Source organism: Syzygium oleosum, unplaced genomic scaffold (genome assembly GCF_021117445.2).
Source record: "Syzygium oleosum isolate NSW1041296 unplaced genomic scaffold, Sole_v2.1 Sole_v2.03, whole genome shotgun sequence".
Lineage (NCBI taxonomy): Eukaryota > Viridiplantae > Streptophyta > Magnoliopsida > Myrtales > Myrtaceae > Syzygium > Syzygium oleosum.
In genome coordinates this window covers 2,577,769-2,598,290 of record NW_026607487.1, presented here as the reverse complement: position 1 = coordinate 2,598,290, position 20,522 = coordinate 2,577,769, and the positions used below count along the sequence as shown (strand labels likewise).

At 39.4% G+C, this 20,522-nt stretch overlaps 1 protein-coding gene across 1 annotated transcript in view; it reads right to left on the bottom strand.

Annotated features, from left to right (window-relative positions):
* The window catches only part of LOC115662822 (disease resistance protein RPV1-like), a 207,020-nt gene that overhangs the window by 150,355 nt on the left and 36,143 nt on the right, over positions 1 to 20,522 (bottom strand). The window contains exon 3 of the mRNA XM_056309531.1: positions 3,320 to 3,442. The gene's annotated coding sequence lies outside the window, so the exon portion shown is untranslated. The remainder of the gene's footprint in view (positions 1 to 3,319; positions 3,443 to 20,522) is intronic.

The window sequence follows — 20,522 nt, the reverse complement described above, 5'->3', positions numbered from 1 at the left end:
GGTTATTTATCTTTTATCTATTCCATGCCGGCACCACATGGTACAATTCCATGTAAAATGAATTTCTTTTGAACTGGTATTTAATCACTGAGCCTTTCGTTTCAAATTTTCAAATCTAAAAAGTTGATTGATATTTTATCTGTAAAAGGAAGCTGCTGAGGAAAATTTTAGAGACGACCAAGGTTTGAAACAATGGCGTCGAGTGCTTGTCCCCATTTTTGTTGGAGTGCCCACCTTGAGAATATCACCGCAAAGATTCTTTATCCAATTAAATGGAAGTAGATTAGGATTATCAGCTAAATTCGTGATAAGTCAGGTTAAAATTGATAAATCACATTTGGAAGAACGAATTTATTGTTTGTAACAAAAGAGGTGTAAGAAATGAGTGATGTAAAGCTAGGTGAATCTCCTAATATGCATGTATGGCTCGATTTATTTGATTGTTTTCATGTGTCATAAGATCAACTAGGTTTTTTTTTTTCTTACTATTGGATATCATGTAAAAGGTCTTAAGAAGTATCAAGCTATGGATTTTGGTATGTTTCATATTGTGATGATTGAAACTATCATGAGTTGAGAGCAGGTAAAAAGTAGCAATATAGTTAAAATGCTTAAACTTTCACCGTACGTCTTAAGTTTTTTTTTTTCTTGCTATTGGAGAAAATGAGTTTTTTCTTTTTCTCTTTTTTTTACTAAAGAAGGGAGAAAATGAGTTAGAGGTGAAAGGGAATATACTTTCTAGGATTAATGGTCCAACAATTCAAGGAAAACATAATATTTCTCATTTGGAATTTTTTATAGGGAGGTAAAATTGTCGAATGAAATCTCCTTAAGAGAAGACTTACTCTTAGGATGATTAGTTTCAGAATGAGTAGGTCTTAAACAAAGCATCAAGAACTTATCCTGTAATAATCGGTGCTCCGTGTTTGTAACCGAGAACCAAACTAGTTGACCCTCAAACCAGCCTACTTTTATTTTTCTGATTTATTTTTCTATAAATTAATCTAGGACCTTCAAACACAAAGAAACCTCACAACGCATAAAAAATAATGGTCTCTGGATTCAAGTGAAATGTGGCAATTTTGCGCGCAATAGAATCTAGTGCACTTGCAGACCTCCTCGTTCTAGTTCAACAAAAGATCAAATACTGAATTACGATGCAACTAACAATCAGCCAGCAAGGCCATCATAGGATTAGCCACATCTAAAGTCGAAAACAAAGGGCTTTCTTTTTGCACCTAAGTAAAATCTGAGCTGGGGACATACCTCGTTAACAGGCAACAGCGGCTCCAAAAGAGAGAATAGAAGACCCTCCTCTGCTATTCAGCGGCCACCCCGACGTCCCCAATAGACAAAAAGGGCCCAGAACACACTTAGTTCAGCCGATTATTCTGATAACAAAGTGACAGAATCAACAGAAACGACACGCTAGTAAGGGATGAAAAAGTGATTACCTCCTGCGAGCTGAGATGCGAAGAGAGGCGCGAGATCGGGGAGAGGAGACCCTGAACAAGCCTGGGCGAGAACTTTGAAGAGGGAAAAGAACAGAGAAAGCGCGTGAGGACTAATCAGTAGACGATAGTCTCGAATGGTTTCTGCAAGAGAGAGGCCGAATGCGAAAGACAAAGTGAGAAAAGAGAGAGAGAGAGACCGTAGTAGACGATAAGTCTCGAATTATTATTGACGGACAGGTATCCCTCTATTGCTGATTGACTGGTAGCGATGAAGTCGTTTTCAGATGGCAAGCCAAAGTCAAGCCACACAATGTGGACCAGAGTACGGAATGACCACTTCTGTTCATATCCACACTTTAAAAACCATTTTGTTAAACAGATAAATGTGGCTCTAACCGTCTTGTGAATCTTCCATTATATCATTATCAAAGACGTTCTTACTTCCTGTAAATGCTACATTCTCCTCCCGCCCTAAACATGCATAAATCTTATTGTCAAATCCGTCGTAGGTCAGTAACTTTCTATGCTATATAAACATAAAAGTCACGTCTTTGCTGTAAGCATTTAAATTGCGTGAAAACCACACTTTATGACGAGTTTCTGTTATTCAATCTGCAAAGATAAAGTCCACCTAAAAATTATCCACATACTAAATATGTGTAAGTGCATTGAAACCAGCAGCTTTGCTCACTTTCAAGTTTTTCATTGTAACCAGCACAAAAAAATAGTACAATTGTGAATTTTTCATAATGTCCGGAAAACATTTGAATTTTCTGTCATTTTCCAGAAATTACGAAAATTGCCAATATAATGGAAAAAGGTTTTATGGACATCCAAAAATTCTATAGTTGATCCGATCTGTTCAGATAAATTTTTATTGTTGACAATTCTGATCCGTAACCTTTGAAAGGCTTCGTGTAAATATTGAAGACAATAGATGAGCACGATCGACATTTGGAAAAATCTAGTTTTTAACTGTTTTCAAGGAAAAAAAATGAATTATTTCTGCAAAAACCGAGTATTTTGGATGTTTCACGGCTTTGAGTAATTTTGGACAATTGGGGTACTTATAGGGCCGATGGACCCAAAATCGGGTCTAGAAGGGCATTTTCGTAATTTTCATCGAACGGGCTTTTTGGCCCAAGGGACCTCAGTCAAACCATTCCGGTGAGGGCCAGCATGCGATTCCACCAGGGTTCAACCGCTCCAACCCGTTCATACCCGATTAGCTTGAATAAAAAGATTGTAGCAAGAAAAATTAGCAATATATGTGATGATGATTTTGGAAAAAGTCGAGGGAATTTCACAAGTGATATTTTGTATGCCTTAAAAGGACGTTAGGTGTTATGCGATGAGTAATGGTCCAATGTATTTTTGTCCTATCAGAGAATGAAGGTCGGGCTTACCTCGAGGAGCGATGTCGAGATGAAATTACTGTGATGGGTTTCGGTGTTTGAGAGGAAGAAGTTGCCTCGAAGCAGCAGCAGCAGATCAAGTCGTGTCCGAGTCCCGGAAGGCGGTACAACCCAAGGATTCACACCTTCATGCCTCAACCTGGACCGGCTCGGTTCAGAAAGACACCGAGGCAAATTTTGCAGATCTCGGGGTCAGAACATCCACGCGAAAGGACGAGTGTCTACTACGAAAATCACCAACGACGGACAAGGGAACTCACTATCTTTCGATAAGATCGCAGCTCTTCTCCGGTGTATCTGGAAATCCAGAGACGACCTCGTGTGCTCCGACGAAGAAACCCCCCCAAACACCCAGGAACCCTAATATGCCTCGGCGGAGCCTGTGATCAGAAATTATAGCAAGCGGGACGCTGAAAGTTCGAAACTTTGACACGATTCGAGTTGATTTACCTGCGAATCGGTGCCCGCCGAAGAAACCGGTCCCTCAAGGTGAAATATCGATGGGGGGTCCTTTGAAGCCGGTGTGGTTCGGAAGGAGCGATTGCGGGTGTTCTTGGCGACGCCTCAGGTGTACTGCTCGATGGGATTCGCGATGAAGAAATCACCCGCTTGCTCGCCGATTCAAGCCGAAGCTCTCGCTCTCTGGTAGAGGCGTTTGATGCACTTTCAGATCTAGAAGAAGTACAGAGAACCTTGGTACTCGGGAGTCGGACAACGCGGCTCTGTTTGACTCTCTTGCTGGAACGTAATCACGTGGGCATGGGTGGGGTAAATTCCCCCAAAAAAACCCTAAACTTTAGGTCAAGTTTTAAATTTGTCCCAAATATTTTTTTATTTCAGAAAAAATCTCAAATTTTAAGATCCAATCTCAAATATATTTAAAAAAATTTTTCTCTAAATTTATTTTATTTAAAAAAAATTATCAAAATTCAATTTATTTTAAAAATTTGCCCTCGTGCTATAACAAATCCACATCGCCAAAGTAGTGGGCGATAGGTGCATACCGACATCGCATTTCCACTTCGATAACAAATCAAACTAAATAAAAATTATTAAAATTCTTTAAAATAAATCCATTCTAGGATATAAAAGTTAAGGATGATAAGAAATCCACACCAAAAAACTTTTCTTAAATTAAAAAAAAACCTAATTTTTAGGTTCAATCCAAATTTGCTCCGAACTTTTCTTTGTCTAACAAAAGCTCCATTACTTTGTCAATGTGGAAGTGCCATGTCAAGTTAGGGCTGAATTACGAGGGTATATTTTTTAAAATAAATTGAATTTTGGTGATGTTTTTACACAAAACAAAATTCGAGGCAGATTTGGGACTGGACTTAAAGTTTGAGGTTTATTTTTAGACAAAAAAAGTAATTTTTAGCAAAATCTGGATTGAGAACTCAATGAAAATAAAGGTAGTATTTCTTGGCCACCAGGGGCTAAATTCAAAAGTATACCCGTGGCTCATCGTGGAAGAACGACGAATCAATTAGCTGATTGGGTAGCTAAAACCCAACAGTTGATTACTTTTTTTTTCGGAAAAATTATCAAAAAAAATCCTAAACATATTGTAATTATGCCAAATTCAGTCCTAAACCTTTTTTTTTTGCCAATTCAATCTTAAACATTTTGAATTTGTACAAATTCAATACATCCTGCCAATTTTGGCCAACCGGCATTTACGTAGACACCGACCACCCAGGCGACGCTGATATGACAATTTTTTAATATATTTTTTATTAATTTTTTTACCTTTGATTGTGCCCAAGAGCAGAAGTCTAGTGAAGTAAGCCTCACCAGCCATGGGCGATGGCGGCCATGGCCTCGCCCAGATTTGGGTGAGGCTGAGCAAGGGCTTCATGGCGCATGCCCTGTGGTCAGCGAGCTTCGGTGACCCTCACTGGCCATAGCTCGCCAGCCATAGTGGGAAACAAAAGAAGGAAGGAAAAAAAAGAAAAAAAATATAAATTTAATATAAAAAATTTAAAAAAATTTAAAAATTGTCACGTTAGCATTGGGCGGTATTGATGTGGGCGCTGGCCAACATCCACGTCAGCGTTGGCTTACCAAAATTGGACGGATGGACTGAATTGATATACATGCAAAATGTTTAAGATTGAATTTGCACAATTATATTAGGTTTATAACTTTTTTTGTAATTTTCGCCTCTTTCTTCTTCTTGATTAGCCCAGCCCCCCAACTTCTTTGGATTTTATCTTGAACTCCTAATGATAAATAAAAGTAGTATTTCTTACCCCAAACGAAAAAAAAGCCCTAAAGCTATCAAAACCAAATATCTCATAACAAAAACGAGAGTATGAGTGATTTATGGTGATTGGCGTTTCTCCTCTTCAAGCACAAGCACTCAGGACTTTAAATAAAAGCTTTTACTTCTTCTCTGAAGACACGCAATCTTGTGGTGGAATTGCCTTTCTTCGACGAGGCAATTGGACTTCTTTTTAACCCTCACCTTTTTGACCAAGACCCACCAAAACAATCCCTTCCTCCAAATGGGCAAGACTACCTCAATTTAGACTTTAAGGGATATTTTGTTACTTTCTCTTTGTAATTGGACCGCGTGGCCACGCAAATCAATGTGAAGGATGGGTGACCTTTTGCTTTCCCTGACCCCATTGACCGAAAGAATCCATACCTTTACGTTGGAGTCAAGGTGTTCACATTGGAAAATTAGTTTTCACATGGCGCTATTTCAAAAGAGCCCTGCAATCGTCTCCTTTACTTGGCAACTTTGGCAAGCTGTCCATATTGGAAATTACTTCTTCTCTTGCCTCAAAAGATGAACCAGATGTGCTTGGGTACACACAATCCTACCGTGGACTTGCGTGTCTTTGATGAAGAAATTTTACTTCTTTAACCAGCTAACTCTCACATTTTGTTAGTTCTCTTTGTAATGGGATCACACGGCCGTGTAAATCAAAGTGAAGATGGACAACATTGTGCTTTCCCTTTCCGTTGAAATGAAAGCCTCTCACCGCTAGAGACGTTGAAAAATGGTCAAAAATCTACTTTTTAACTCATATTTAGTGACATGAATCATATATGAATGAGCTAAATTTTAAAAAATAGATTTTCATGAATTTAAAATAAAAAATTAATTTGATATATATTTTAATGAGTCTGAACCCTGTGTACATGCAATTCATGTTAATCGAAAAAGAGAATATTAATGATTTTTCCATTTGCTTTCACGTGGCTCGTTCTTAGTTGGCCTGACGCTCGAGTGTGGTACACCCCGACACGTGGAGCCCACTCTATGTGGCGCCATGAGCTTTTTCTTCACTTGCCTATCGCTTTGACTAGTGATTGAGTGACACGCCATTCGTTTCCCTACTCGTTAAAAAATATATATTAATATATAAACATAAAAATGTCAATTAAAAAAAATTTACTTTGTCAATTTTTTTGTTTTGCTTATACACAGCAACAGAAAAGAAATTTGAGATACGTCTCGTAGATTTATAAAGAACAACATGCAAGTACTGTGTTTGCGAATGAGCCTTCACTCATATTCTGCGAATGAGCCTTCACTCATATTCCTGCAACGGTCAAGAATGGCTCAACCCCAGAAAAGAACTAAGTAAAAGAAAAACCTCCCACCAAAGAGACCCATAGGGGGGTCAAATTAAACCAGAAAAACTAATGAGGGGGGCAAAATAGAACTTAAAACAAACTTCAGGTGCGAAAATGGAATTGTCAGAAAAATTAAAAAAAAAATTGGTTCCAATCTCTCCATTCTCTGGCATATAAAAAGGCAAAGGAAAAACATCAATCCTACCATCGCCGGGAAGGTATTTGAACGAGAGCACTTCGAGTGCGCTCTATGGATCAATTCGATTCGGATTCGTGCATCATCAATCGACCGAATCGCTCAAACAGGTTGAAATTCCATGGAGGAGCTGGGCTTGGAGCTAGAGAAAGCTCGGTTACTGAGCTTGGCTCTCGAGTTCGACTTCGATGAGCAGTCCACCAACAAGTGCTTGGACCGTTTCGTTTCGCTCTACGATTCATGAATCATCACTTTGTCACCCATTTTTCTTGTTGATTAGCGTTTGCAGAAATTATGAAGGTAGTTCTCGTCCCCACGACACGGTAACGATGGTTGTGGAATAGTCTGCTCTAGGTTTGAATAGATCAGAGCGGGTTTAGTGAAGTAGTCTTACTTATGAGCAAAATGTCCAACACTGTTCCAGCTTGATGTGTTTAGGTTACTTTTTTTTTTTTGGTCAAAGTAACATTTTATTTATTTCCACAAAAATACAAGGGAGAAATAACAAGACAATTCCAGACAACTTTAAAATAAAAACAAGCTTTAGATAATAAAATGTATCATTAGAACAAGATTAGGGGTCACACGCCCAAAGAGCAGATATGGGACTTCTTTAAACTAAAATCGGTGCCCAATCACCGAATCCATCTTCAGTAATGAACACACACCGAGATATCTAACTACGGCTTTATTCTACTTGAAGAGGATGATTGGGATGGACCCTTTGCCTTCACCTCCCCGTTTCACCCAACTCTTGCAGGTTGTGGAGAAGATAAATAAGCATTACGCCACCGCCATTAAGATGATTGATCGGATGAATTCGAAGGGAATGACTCCCAACGTTTTTACACTCAGCATTTTGATGAATTGCCTATGCCAATTTGAAAAGGTCCAATCTTGGACTTGAACCCACAACTCGAGCTTTAACACTTCGATCAATGGGCTTGTTGGTAACGCTAGAGTAGGCTTTCGATTGCTAAAGCATACGGAAGACAAGAGGCTGGGGAGCTAGATGTTGTCATATACACCACACAGTTATCGCACGGTAAGACTAGTGGCAGAGGCTTTTGAAGTTCTTTAACACTATGACTAGCCTGAGAAGTCGCCCAAATGTGATCACTTATACATGGGTTATGCTGCATAGGCAAATGGACAAAAAAAAAGAAAAAGCAATGATTTTGTTAAAGAATGGAACGTGATTTACTGTCCATTATTAAAAGATTTGCGTCTTGAAAATGTTTTATTAGTGGACAACCATTGACTTTTCCACAATAGTCACAGGAAGAGTTATTAATGAATTTCAAAGGATCATAAATGAGATTTACTTTTTTTGTTGGTCGATCATAATGAAATTTTGTCGCACTTTCGCTTTATATCGATCTAGGCCGAGGACAACTAATAGATCTTGTTTGGTTGAAATAAGAAAAATTAATAACCCTGCCTCACTATTCACTAATTATTTGTCTTGGTCATTTTTATATCTTCCGACTAGGTAACTTGCATGGAACCTTAGGCTATGTTTGTTCACAGAAAATATTAGACCATGTGATCGCATCAAGGTGCCGGGAACCCAACCCTTTGCCAACAGGGAGGCTGTTATCATCCGTGAACACAAATATTGGTATGGTTCCTTCGTTTATGAGATTGTCGGAGCCTCTAAAGATCAAGAATGCATCATGGGGATTCACTTCCCACTCCTGTTGCTGTCGGTGTTGGAGAGAGACGAACGAAGATGTGGATGCTTCGTCATTGCTCTGACACTCGTTTTCCTCGCCTTGAGAAGATTATAAGCGAGCACCGAGGCCAACAATGACTCCAACCCAGGAAATAAATAAATATAAAAACAGACCCAAGGGTGTCAAATGAAACCAGAAAAACTTATACGGGGGAAAAAATAGAGCTTAAACAAACTTCAGGTGCGAAAACAGAATTTTCAAAAAAAAATTGAGAAAATATGGCTCCAGTCTCTCCCATTCTCTAGCATATAAAAATGGAAGTAAGGGTCAAATCCCGCCATCTCCGCCAAAGGTTTTCGAGCAAGAGCACTTTGAGCGCGCGCTCTCTCTCTCTCTCTCGAGAGAGACTACGGCTCAATTCGATTCCATTCTGACTCATGCATCCAAGAGGGTTGAGAGATTCAGTGGAGGATCAGGGGGTTGGGGGAGGTAGAGAAAGCTCGGTTGCTGAGCTTGGCTCTCGAGTTCGGCTTCGACTAGCAGTCCGCCACCAAGTGCCTGGACCGCCTCATTTCCCTCTACGGTAACTCGAATCGTCTCTTCGTCGCGTGTTTTTTCATGCTGAGATTACCGTTTGCAGAGGTTGTGTAGGTATTTCCATCGTCCACCACGATGAGTATGGCCGTGGAATAGTCTGCTCTAGGTTTGAATAGATCGGAGCTGGCTCAGTGAAGTATTATTACTGACGCGCAAAATATCTGGCACTGTTCCAGTTTGATGTGTTGAGGCTACTTTCGATGGTGGGCTTTTCTTGGTTATTGGCCAAATTGGGTGGTATCTGCTGATTGGGGCGTGGATGATTTCTGAATTGATTGATTGATTGTGCATTCATAAATAAGGAGACTTATTGCGGTTAGTCAGTGTTCTGACGATGGCTGCGAAATGGTCTACTTTGGATTTCAATGGACTGGAGCTGGTTGAATTTTGTTCGTTGAGCGTTAATCTCGTTGTCATTTCTTTGTGGGTTTGGCGGAGTAGTGTTATTGACTTAATCATCTCGTTCTTCGTTTTGGTTTTTTTTAAGGGGACAAAGGTCGAGAGTTTATCACTGTGGAGCATTGTGGTGATGACTTTCTAGCAGAACTTGCCGAAACCATGCAAGATACTGAGGATTGGGATGATTTGCAAGCTGCGGAATTTGAAGCTTGTGGAGTTTTGGCCGATATGTTTGGCCAAGATGTCCCTAATGACGGTGGATGCAATGTTGTGCACGATGTTACTATTATAGAAGATTCTCCACAGCCTGAGAAAAATCAAACTTTTCTCGAGGTGGATTCGTCTACTGACAGTGAAGACAAAGATGATATATTTGGCAGTAAAATTGGCAGGAAATCCACATGCTATATTCCTGACCAAAGCAATACCGCGAGCAATTCATCCACTCAACTTCTGGCTAGACGATCTTTGTAATCCATGGTATGCTTCTCCCATGGACATAGACAACACTGCCAAGCCACTTAAATCAGCGTGTCACTGTTCTTTTCTCTTATAATTTAGTCTCTCCTTGATTGATTCCAATTTTCTTGTGATTCCGCACTCCGCAAAGGACGTACACAATGTACATGTACAAAAGCATTTAGTAAATTGCTTATGAGGTCTCATCCAATCAAATAATCAATTGACACTCCTAAATTTTGCCATTCACTTCCACGGTCTTCAAGATCCAAAATGACCTATTAGAACTCTTTGGTCAATAAAAAGGTTGATTTTAGTTTTGGACGATGTGCAAATACCTATATTTCTCAAATACTTTGAGAGTATAGCAGATCATCAAAGCGTGGAACTGAGCAATCCAGCATCTTTGATACGAATGTTTTGCGTAAATGAAGGCTTGTGCTTTCTTTGTACACATTTTTCATTTTCCATGTCAATTCATGTCAGAAACTATTTCAGTGCTGAAGAGGCTAATTTCTGTTGAAGGACAGTAAGGGCACTGTCACTCAAGGTTCAATATCGTCAGTTTCAAATAAAAGACATTGCTCTCAGAAACCATGCAAGATACTGAGGATTCGGATGATTTGCAAGCTGCGGAATCAGAAGCTTGTGGAGTTTTGGCTGATATGTTTGGCCAAGATATCCCTTATGACGGCGAATGCAATGTTGTGCACGATGTTAATATTATAGAAGATTCTCCACAACCTGAGAAAAATCAAACTTTTCTTGAGGTGGATTCCTCTACTGACAGTGAAGACAAAGATTAGATATTTGGCAGTAAAATGGGCAGGAAATCCACATGCTATATTCCTGATCAAAGCAGTACTCCGGGCAATTCATCCACTCAACTTCTGGCCAGTTGTTCTTTAGAATCGTATGCTTCTGAAAACTGTGAAGTTGTCTCACTCCTTTCTGGCCCCACCAGTTTGAAGGGATTAAGAAAAAGAAAGAAAAGCAGGGTGGCTTGGCACGTTGTTTCCCATGCCCAAAACTAATTTGGTTGATAGTTGTTAAGGGTCTGCATAGCAACGTTTCTGTTCCCAGAAATAATTTTTGATCAGAAATAGTATTTTCTATTTCTATTTCTTGGAACAGTTTCTGAGCAAAAAATAGCGTTTAGTAACTGCACAAAATTTCTATTCCTAGAATAGAAAAAGAATAGAAACGCGTTTAGGGCGCGAATGATCCATTTCTATTCCATGGACGAGTTTCTCCCTTCTGGGCTACCGGCGGAGGACGGCGGGTGGCGGTGGGGGGCGGAGGACGGTGGTCGGCGGCGGCAGAGGATGGCGGCCGGCGGTGGGAGGCAGTGGAGCACGGCGGTTGGCCGGCGGTCGGGTGGTTGGCGGGGAGAGGCGGCCGGTAGCCGGGTGGCGGCCGGCGTCGGGCGATGGAGCACGGCGGCCAGCGGTGGAGGACGGCGGCCGGTGGCGGGTGGCGACAAGCGTCGAGCGGCGGAGAACAGTGGTCGACGACAAGAGGCGGCCAGCGGGCGGGAGGCGGCCGGCGAGCGTTGGCCGGCGGGCGGCGGGCGGTAGGTGGCGGCGAAGGACGGCGAGAGGCGGCGGTGGGCGGGTTGCGGCCGATGGATTGTTTCTTATTTTTGGAGAACTGTAGAAAAAAAATCGTTTCTTTTTTTCTTGTTCCAGAAACAAGAAGCAGATTTTTTTTGCTTCTTGTTTCTGTTCCAAATCTATTTCTGGAACACTTTTTTGTTCCAGAAACAAAAAAATAGATTTTTTTTACTAAACGGATTTCTGTTCTTTTTCTGTTCCGGAGAACAAAAGAACAGAGAAATAAAGAAACAGAAACGTTACTAAACAGACCCTAAGTTTGTGGCTCGAGTTTTTTAATCATGGACCTAGATTTGGCTTGGGATTGGCCGAAGCTTGTGGAGTCTTTTGGTTAGTGAGAAATTGATTTATTTCTTATTGTAATTCCCTCTTGGTCATTGTGAATCAACTCCTCCCGTTGATGTAGACGAAACTGCCCAACCCCTTAAATTAGTGTGTCACTGTCCTTTGCTCTTAAAATTATGTCTTTCCTTGATCATTTCCAGTTTGCTTGTAATTCTGCTCACAGCAAAGGACTTTACGCAGGGTACCTGTACAAAAGCATTTAGTAAATTGCTTACAAGGGCTCTCATCAGATCAAATGTATAATAGACACTCCTAACTTTTGCCAGTTACTTCCACATCTTTAAGATCTAAAATGACTTATATTAGAACTGTCTAGTCAATAAAAACAGTTGATTTTTGTTTTGGATGATGTAACAATACCTATATTTCTCAAATATTTTGAGAGTATAGTACATCATCCAAGTGTGGAACTTAGCATCCAGCATCGTTGATGGGAGTGTTTTGCGAAATGAAGGCTTGGGATTTCATTGTGCACAATTTTCATTTTCCATTAATCCATGTCAGAAACTATTTATGGTGCTGAAGAGGCTTATTTGTGTTGAAGGACTGTAAGAGCACTGTCACTCAGGGTTCGATATCTTCAGTTTCAAATAAAAGACATTGCTCTCGGATTTCGACATGCAAACAAGGGACTCTGAGTTATGAAGAATTGCAAGCCTTGGATGACATAAAATTGGAAAATATTGTAATATTCGGAAACAAGGCATTTCAACCAACGCAGCATCAGGCTTGTGAAGCTTCTGTAACCAAGCAAGATTGCTTCATTCTCATGCCCACTGGAGGTGGTGAAAGTTTATGTGACCAGGTTAGTGAATGTCAACAGTATTTTGTTTGTGTAATGATCGCATGTAGAAGTATGTGTGGAGACAATGTTTAGAGCACAAGCCAGGTGCACTTTGATCAATGGTTCCACCAACTAAATGTAAATGGGTAGACCTGTATGTCAGAATTTAAGCTTTAACACGATCTTCTAATCTGCTTTGTTTAGCTCTATTGAGAAGGTCGCGAACTAAGGAAGGAAATGTTTTTCAAATGAAGATTAAGCGATAGGAAGTGATTCAGGTACATAACCATGGGTTCCAATGTATGGCATCAGACAAAATTGAACTCTTTTTCCAAACAACTTTGCATTTTCAGTGTTTATAGCCTAATTAATTTGTCAGTGTTACACTAGACCTTCTGAAGCCCTGACCCCTGTGAAGTTCTAATATGACATAATGCAGTGTTCCTTGTTTGAACTATGGAAAAGATCTAGGTTCCGTCATTTGGGAACACTTAGTGGCACATTCATTCATTATATTGAGTAAAGAAGACATAACTTAAATCAGCTCCAATGGAGATTACTTCCTTAAGTAATTGGAACCAGCATAAACTTGGATAAGGATCCCATCTCGTGTCTTTGTTTGGCATGATACTCAGTCTCTTAAGCTGGTTCTTGAGTCCCTATTTATTCTATTGACGGTTATACTATATATTATCAGCTTGAGAAAGGCAAAGGTTCACCCATGTGGTCATTGATTGTGTTTCTTACAAGGTCTTAACTGGATTTGCTTTGCCAGTGTGATCTCATGAAAGGAACGTACTACTGGTTTGAGCTTTTCTTTTACATTTGATTGATTAACGAGTAAAGCTCATTGACTGTCACTTCGTGGTTGTCATTATTGTAGTCAATGGGGACATGATTTTCGTCCAGATTACAGGGGAGTGGAATGTCTCAAGCAAAATGTTGAATTTATGTCTCGAGTTTGAATCGTTTACGGAACGTGACTCGCTTGGATAAATTTCATATTTATCGTGGAGATATATATATATTTTCTTTTGGAGAAAATATTCAAAATAGCCTATAAAAGAAATCCTTCTGATGGCACGTAAAGTGAAGGACGTCTTCAACAGAGAAGGAAAACTGGTGGGCCCTGGTCAAAGTTATTCTTTGTTGACTCTTGGAATTAAATAATAAAATAAAAGAGAAAGAAGGGGCACACATATAAAAGGCGTGGTATCTTCTGCGAGGGTTTGAAGCCGCACACGCACAGAACCGCACAAGCCGAGAACGCCCACGAAGCTCTCAGGGAAGGACGCCGCGCGAGAACAAATAGAAAGTACGTACGACGTTCTTGATTTTGATCATACGAGAGCGTTTCACTTTGGGCTTCAACACATGGAGATTTGTGCAGTGAGTTTATTTTGTCCAATTAAGTTGTTTATTCGTAAACACTTTGGGTTTGGGCTTAAATTTAGGTGTGGGAAACACTCGAGCGTTGAGAGAATTGTAACTCTGATTCTCCGATTATAATGGATTATTTGTTGCTGGCTCTCCCCATGGATGTAGGTACCGATATTCGGACCGAACCACGTAAATCTCTGGTGTCCTTTATCGTTCCTCGTTTATTTCTCTGGTATTTTCGCATTAACTTAATTTGCAAGATCCTGTCGTTTCCGCGTTATATTTCCAACACAAAACTTTCCATATGTCCCAGTGATGGCCTTAACTGCAACTGCCACTCAGTCAGTTTGTGAGGTACTAAACTTACACGTTAACCTCCTGATTATGTTGAAATAATCTGTTTGTTCTGATTGAATTATACATCCATCACAGGATATCCTAAAAGCTCTTGGGATTCCCCATGCTTTTGTTCTTGAGACAAGCTTTGACAGACCAAATCTAAAATATGAGGGGTCATAGCTAAGACCAAGGAACCACTGAAGCAGCTTGGAGAGCTGCTAAAGAATCGTTGTGTTAATTGTTGTGGCATAGTATATTGCCTTTCGAAGGGTGAATGTGTTGAAGTCGCAAAATACTTGAATGAGAAGTGCCTTATAAAGGCAGTGTACTATCATGCTGGATTAGTAGCCCGTCAAAGAGTAGCTGTTCAAAAGAAATGGCATACTGGAGAGGTCCAGATTGTATGTGCTACCATTGCCTTTGGGATGGGAATAGACAAACCTGATGTTGTAAGTCGTAATGGACTCTGGCCTTTGCCTATTTCTTTTGTTTTTGAAGTCGATAAAACCGTCGTGGTGGAATGACCTGGAGAAGAGAAAGAGGAGGGTGGCCAGATACAAGCTTTATTCGGTCAGAGGGCAAGTTCAAGGTTTCTTTCAAACAAGGGTTCCGATGGTTGAAGTGCAAATGCTCGAGCTTCGTGCGTTGATTTTAATATGTAGAAATTATAGAATATCATACTCATCATCATCAAGAGAGAAAAGGATGAAATCAGTCAGGAGGAAACAGAGATGTTTGTTTTGTTTACTGGGTTATCATCTTAATATGTATCTAATGGTAATTAAGTATTCAGAAGAGTGCCACGATGTTTGATCTTTCCTGTATAATGTTCATTCAAATCGTTGTTTCATTCATCGATCTCCAACATTCAAAACAAAGGAAAATGAGATGACAAATTATGTCATTCATATTTATTTATATTTGCCGATTTTTTTTTTCGAATTTCCTTACCTTTTGATTTATCTGCAACATGTTTCAGCACACATGCATGCATGCCCATGCAAAGTAAAAATTGTCTGACGTGCTAATTTCTCCTCTTTTCAGTAAGCGCTTTACTCAACAACATGATGCTGATTGCAAAATAAGAGGACTGCTTTCATTGTAGTATTTGACGTTTAGATCTACTTCGTGGTCGATTTCGTTTTCTAGAACTCTTTTTTGGCCAAATTTTGTTTAAGCCTCCGCTTTTGGGGTTCTTTAACCCCCTAATTTCCTCAATTTGTCTATTTCGATTCCTCTTCGTTATATGATTCATCATATGGAAAACTACCGAAGCTATATATTCTAATATGCAGTTTGCAGGTGTTAAATGAACCGAAAGGACTTCTATAGTTCCATTCTGATTTGAGGACAGCTTTCATATTTCCAATACCGTCCTGTCGAGCTCGGAGTTACAAAATGAGGCAAACCGAAAAGCACCAAAGCGAACCCTCTTTAATCCTATCAAAACTTACGTAGTTATTGTTCAAATGGCTGTAATTTTCTAGGATCTTGATGTAAAATGTGATAGAACTTTCAAAATCAAGCTAGAAGCAAATCGCTAGCACGAAATCGAAGCAGAAGAAAGAAAAGCTTTAAAACCCATGAACAAAACCGAATCGGTTCACTTGGTTTAACACATTCATCCTTTTATCCTGTCAATTCATGGTTTTCCAACTTCAAATCAGTTCAGCAAATAAGGTTGTAACTAATGTTCTATAAGTAGCCAAACACAAAGCTATTGCCCTTTGGATTAATTTGCCTAGACATCTGTCAAGCAACTAAGTAAATAAAGCGTAGAGTCGATACATTGACTTAACTTGCGACTTTTCTCATGTAATGTTTGACCAATATTCTGAAAATTAAATTATTTTACGTTAAGTACGTTTAGCAAGTATTTTAAACACGAACCGCATTATATACGTGTTAGTACTTACATAATTGAACTTGGCTTAACAAGCTACTTGGCCTTGTCTTGAGCTCTATCTAGTCAAAGCTCGAGCACACAATTTAGTGTAGTAGAGTCTGATTATTAACCAATTAGATGACCCTTTAAAGTTTTTTGTTCAAACCAAATGAGTTTGGGGAGGGCTCTTTTCACCCTTCCAAAAATTTTGTCCACACTTTCCAATAGTCTTCAACCGTAGCCAACGCCAAAGAAAAAGAGGTTTCAAGTGTGAAAATGTACACAAATGTGTCTCTTCTGCACTTAGATTCATGCATAAAAAAATGAAGTTCAAGATTATACGATAAAAGTGATTGCAAAATGCCTACATATGAATTTTCCGATGTAACCAGACCAGAGAGATGATTTTACACTAATGAATGCTTTTATTTCGTGTTTCACTTTCTTCCTAATGAGAAACCACCGTCTTCTTGAAAAGCTTTTCATTGGAACTCTTGGCTGCAATTGACAGATTATTTGCTAATTCCAAGACATTCGCTTTTTCCAAGAAAATAGTCTCTCTTCCAGTCGCAAAATTGTAGCTTGAAGTGGACATCTTAACGGTTATCTTGTTAACAAATTTGATTTAATACTTAAACTTTACATACAGAACCACCTGCACATCGGTCTTCCTGCAAGCACTTCGAGATTCGGCCTTTGCTAAAGAATAGCACGATGTCAAAGCTTGCAAAGGACTAAAACACCACGTGAGAAGAGGTTGCTTTATATCAAGAATCATTTGAAGAGTATTAACAACACAGAGCACATGATAAACGCCAATAGCAAAGAACTTTGGAATGCCTTTCCATAATGACATAGCTCATTCCTGCCCGTATCTCCATCCCGTGGTGTTTGGGGACTTTCTCCAAGTTTCATGAAATGCAGCTAGAATCTGCACAAGGAAGTTAGCACTGACTAATTATCAATAAATGAAGATATTCAAGATCGCAGCATCACAATTAACCCCATGAAAGATAAGGTACAAATGCGTAAACATAATTTACACCAATTGTAGTTGGACCACAATGAACAGAGACGTCATTAGCTGGCTGATGAAAAGAAAACGATAGGGTTAAAAGAAGTATGCAATTAGCAACAACACTTTCCTCCTTTGTGTTCAGGAACAGAATTGATGTTAATAAAATTATGCTGAATAGGTGAAGTGCTTAAACTACACAACAGAAAGATGTATTAGTTACTTGGTCAATGGCAATATCCAATAAGCAAAATCAGCAATTCGAGATAATATGTGAGGAGGTCAGTTTCAACTTTACGAATTCAATGCCGCATACACGAGAACTAAGCTTATCAAATCAGAAACCTATATGACAACATTCAAAGGATATTATCACACAAATACACCAATAGAAATGGAGGAGCCTAGTAGTGCAGACCTCTCTCTGCAGAGCCTCATCGAGTTCAGGAGTGATATCATTGTAATGCAACCGCATCAAACAACTCTGCAGCAAGGTGACATACAAAAAAATCGGCAGCTACTCATTTGACTAACAAATAAATAGAACCTAACATGCTTACAGAAAGCAGATTCAATTTAAAAAACTACATTTACTATCATTCAGGTATGTGCTGTTGAGACGAGATCAAGTGTTTTGGATCTTCACAAGCATCAAAACTTCCTCAGGACAGTCCAGTTGGCCCACAAGCCTCTTCAAGTTTGGCACGCAAGATGGTCCTCAGCTGTTGGTGATGCTTCCTCTGCAAAATCCCTTTTCATCATTTTGATTGGTCTTAGGTCTGGAATTTGAAGCTCCTCAGCCAAGTGAGCCACACCCAAATCAGTCATGTGATAAAACAATTCCATTACAACAATAGGATCAAATGGGATGTAAACTAATTAGCAAATTCTTGAGCTCCTCGCCCCAGCTTGTTTCACAGACGGGCAAAAAATTTTCCAACTAGGCAAAAGGTCATCAATACAGCTGATTGCATTGAAGTCCCAAATTAATCCTTGATCATTGCATAGACCAACCAAACCCGTCAGCACCAGTTTACCTTGCTTAATAATATTTCAAAACAACAGTTTGACTACTGGTAATGTTAAGGTGGCGTACATTCATATATGACAAACTAGCCTAGACTACTTTAACATTTTTTTTATCACCAACCAGAAACACTTGAACCTTATATTTTATCTTAGCTTAGTTCGTCATACTTACGGGGAATTGATGCTCTTTTTAGAAGGTTCAAGAGGAACATCAGGGGAACATTAAGAAACTTGACAGGGTTTTCGCTCATCACGAAAAATCGAAAGGTGTTTGTCCATAACAGGACATTTGTCACTAGTCAAATTTGACAAAAGACAACTCACAAAGGAACTCAAAATGGCCAAGGATTTTTTTAAAGAAAATATGAATTTTGGACAGGGAAATTCTAGGCGTAGTTTACAATATTGAGTAGCAAAAGATCATTAGCCTCTAGGTGAAAATTTCGAATCCCGGGTTTACCGAGGGGGAAATTGTAAATAACTAGGAAATTTTTGTTTACCTATGTTAGATATTTTCATCCTTGCCTCACAAGCCGCCAATCTGTTTGCAGTCTACAAAAGCTGCCAATAGAAGGATAAATGAAAAACATTGCTATAACGTAACCAACAGCAATATATGTAGGCAAATCTGGAGTTTCCAAAATCAATCAAATAAATACCCAGTGTGGAGAAAATCATTCCTAAAAATTGAGGTTCGAGAAAAGTATTACTCTATTTGCTCACGCTAGCCGTTCAAGGATGAAGAATCTTACTAGATGACCAATGCCTTATATTGACATTCGGGTCTACATTTTGATCTCGGCTGAAGCATCATGTCAGCTTCTATGACCAACTCCCCCACTTCTTCAATTATGTAAGACCAGCAATTTAGGAAAGACCCTGTCATGGAAAATCTTCTTGTCAAAAGAAGATAATGATAGTAGGTCATGAATCTCCGAAGAAAAATGATTGTTCACTGCTTTTTTACCTCTATTGAGGAAACATGACTTATGCTTAACTTACACATATAGAACCACCCGCACATGCGGTCTTCCTACAAGAGAGTTGTAATTTGGCCATTGCTGACGAATGGCACAATGCCAAAGCTTGCAAAGGACTAAAACACCACATGAGAAGAGCTCGCTTTATATCAAAAATCCTTTGAAGAGTATTAACAACATGGAGCACATGATAAAAGCTAATAGCAAGGAACTTCGCAATGCCTTTCCATAATGACATAGCTTAATCCTGCCCGTATATCCATCCTGTGGTGTTTGGGGACTATCTCTGAGTTTCATGAAATGCAGCTTTAAAATATGCACAAGAAGAATAGCACTGACTAATTATCAGTAAATGAAAAAAACCAACATCATAGCATCACAATTTACCCCATGAAAGACAAGTTACAAATGCCTAAACATCATTTATGCCAATCGCAGTTGGACCACAATGAACAGAGACTTCATTAGCTGGCCGATGAAAAAGAAAACAACTGACTTGGGAGAAGTAAGCAATTAGCAACACTTTCCTTGTTTGTGTTTAGGAATAGAATTGATGTTAATAAAATCCTGTTGAAAAAGTGAAGTGCCTAAACTACAGAACAAAAAGATGTATTTATTACTTGGTTATTGGAAATATCCAATCAACAAAATCAGCAATACAGGATAATTTGTGAGGAGGTCAATTTCAATTTTACGAATTTAATGCCGCATACATGAGAACTGAGCCTATCAAATCAGAAACCTATATGACAACATTCAAAGGATATTATCACACAAATAAACTGATAGAAATGGAGGATCCTATTAGTGCATACCTCCCTCTGCAGAGCCTCATCGAGTTGAGGAGTGATATCATTAGAATGCAACCGCATCAAACAACTCTGCATCAGGGTAACATACAAAAATATCAGCGGCTACGTATTTGATTGACAAAAGGATAGAACGTAATGAGCATATAGAACGCAGATTCAATTTAAAAAACTACATTTACTATCATTCAGATCGAGTGTTTTGGATCTTCACAAGCATCAAAATTTCCTCAGGACACTCCAGTTAGCCCATGAGCCTCTTCAAGGTTAGCACGCAAGATGGTCCTCAGCTATTGCTGCTGCTTCCCCTGCAAAATCCCTTTTCTTCATTTTGATTGGTCTCAGGTATAGAAGTTGAAGTTCCTCGGCCAAGTTAGCCACACTCAAATCAGTCATGTGATAAAACAATTCCATGACAACAATAGGATCAAAAGGGATGTAAAATAATTAGCAAATTCTTGAGCTCCTCGGCCCAGCTTGTTTCACAAACAAGCAAAAAATTGTTCAATTAGGCAAAAGGTCATCAATACAGCTGATTGAATTGAAGTCCCAAACTAAG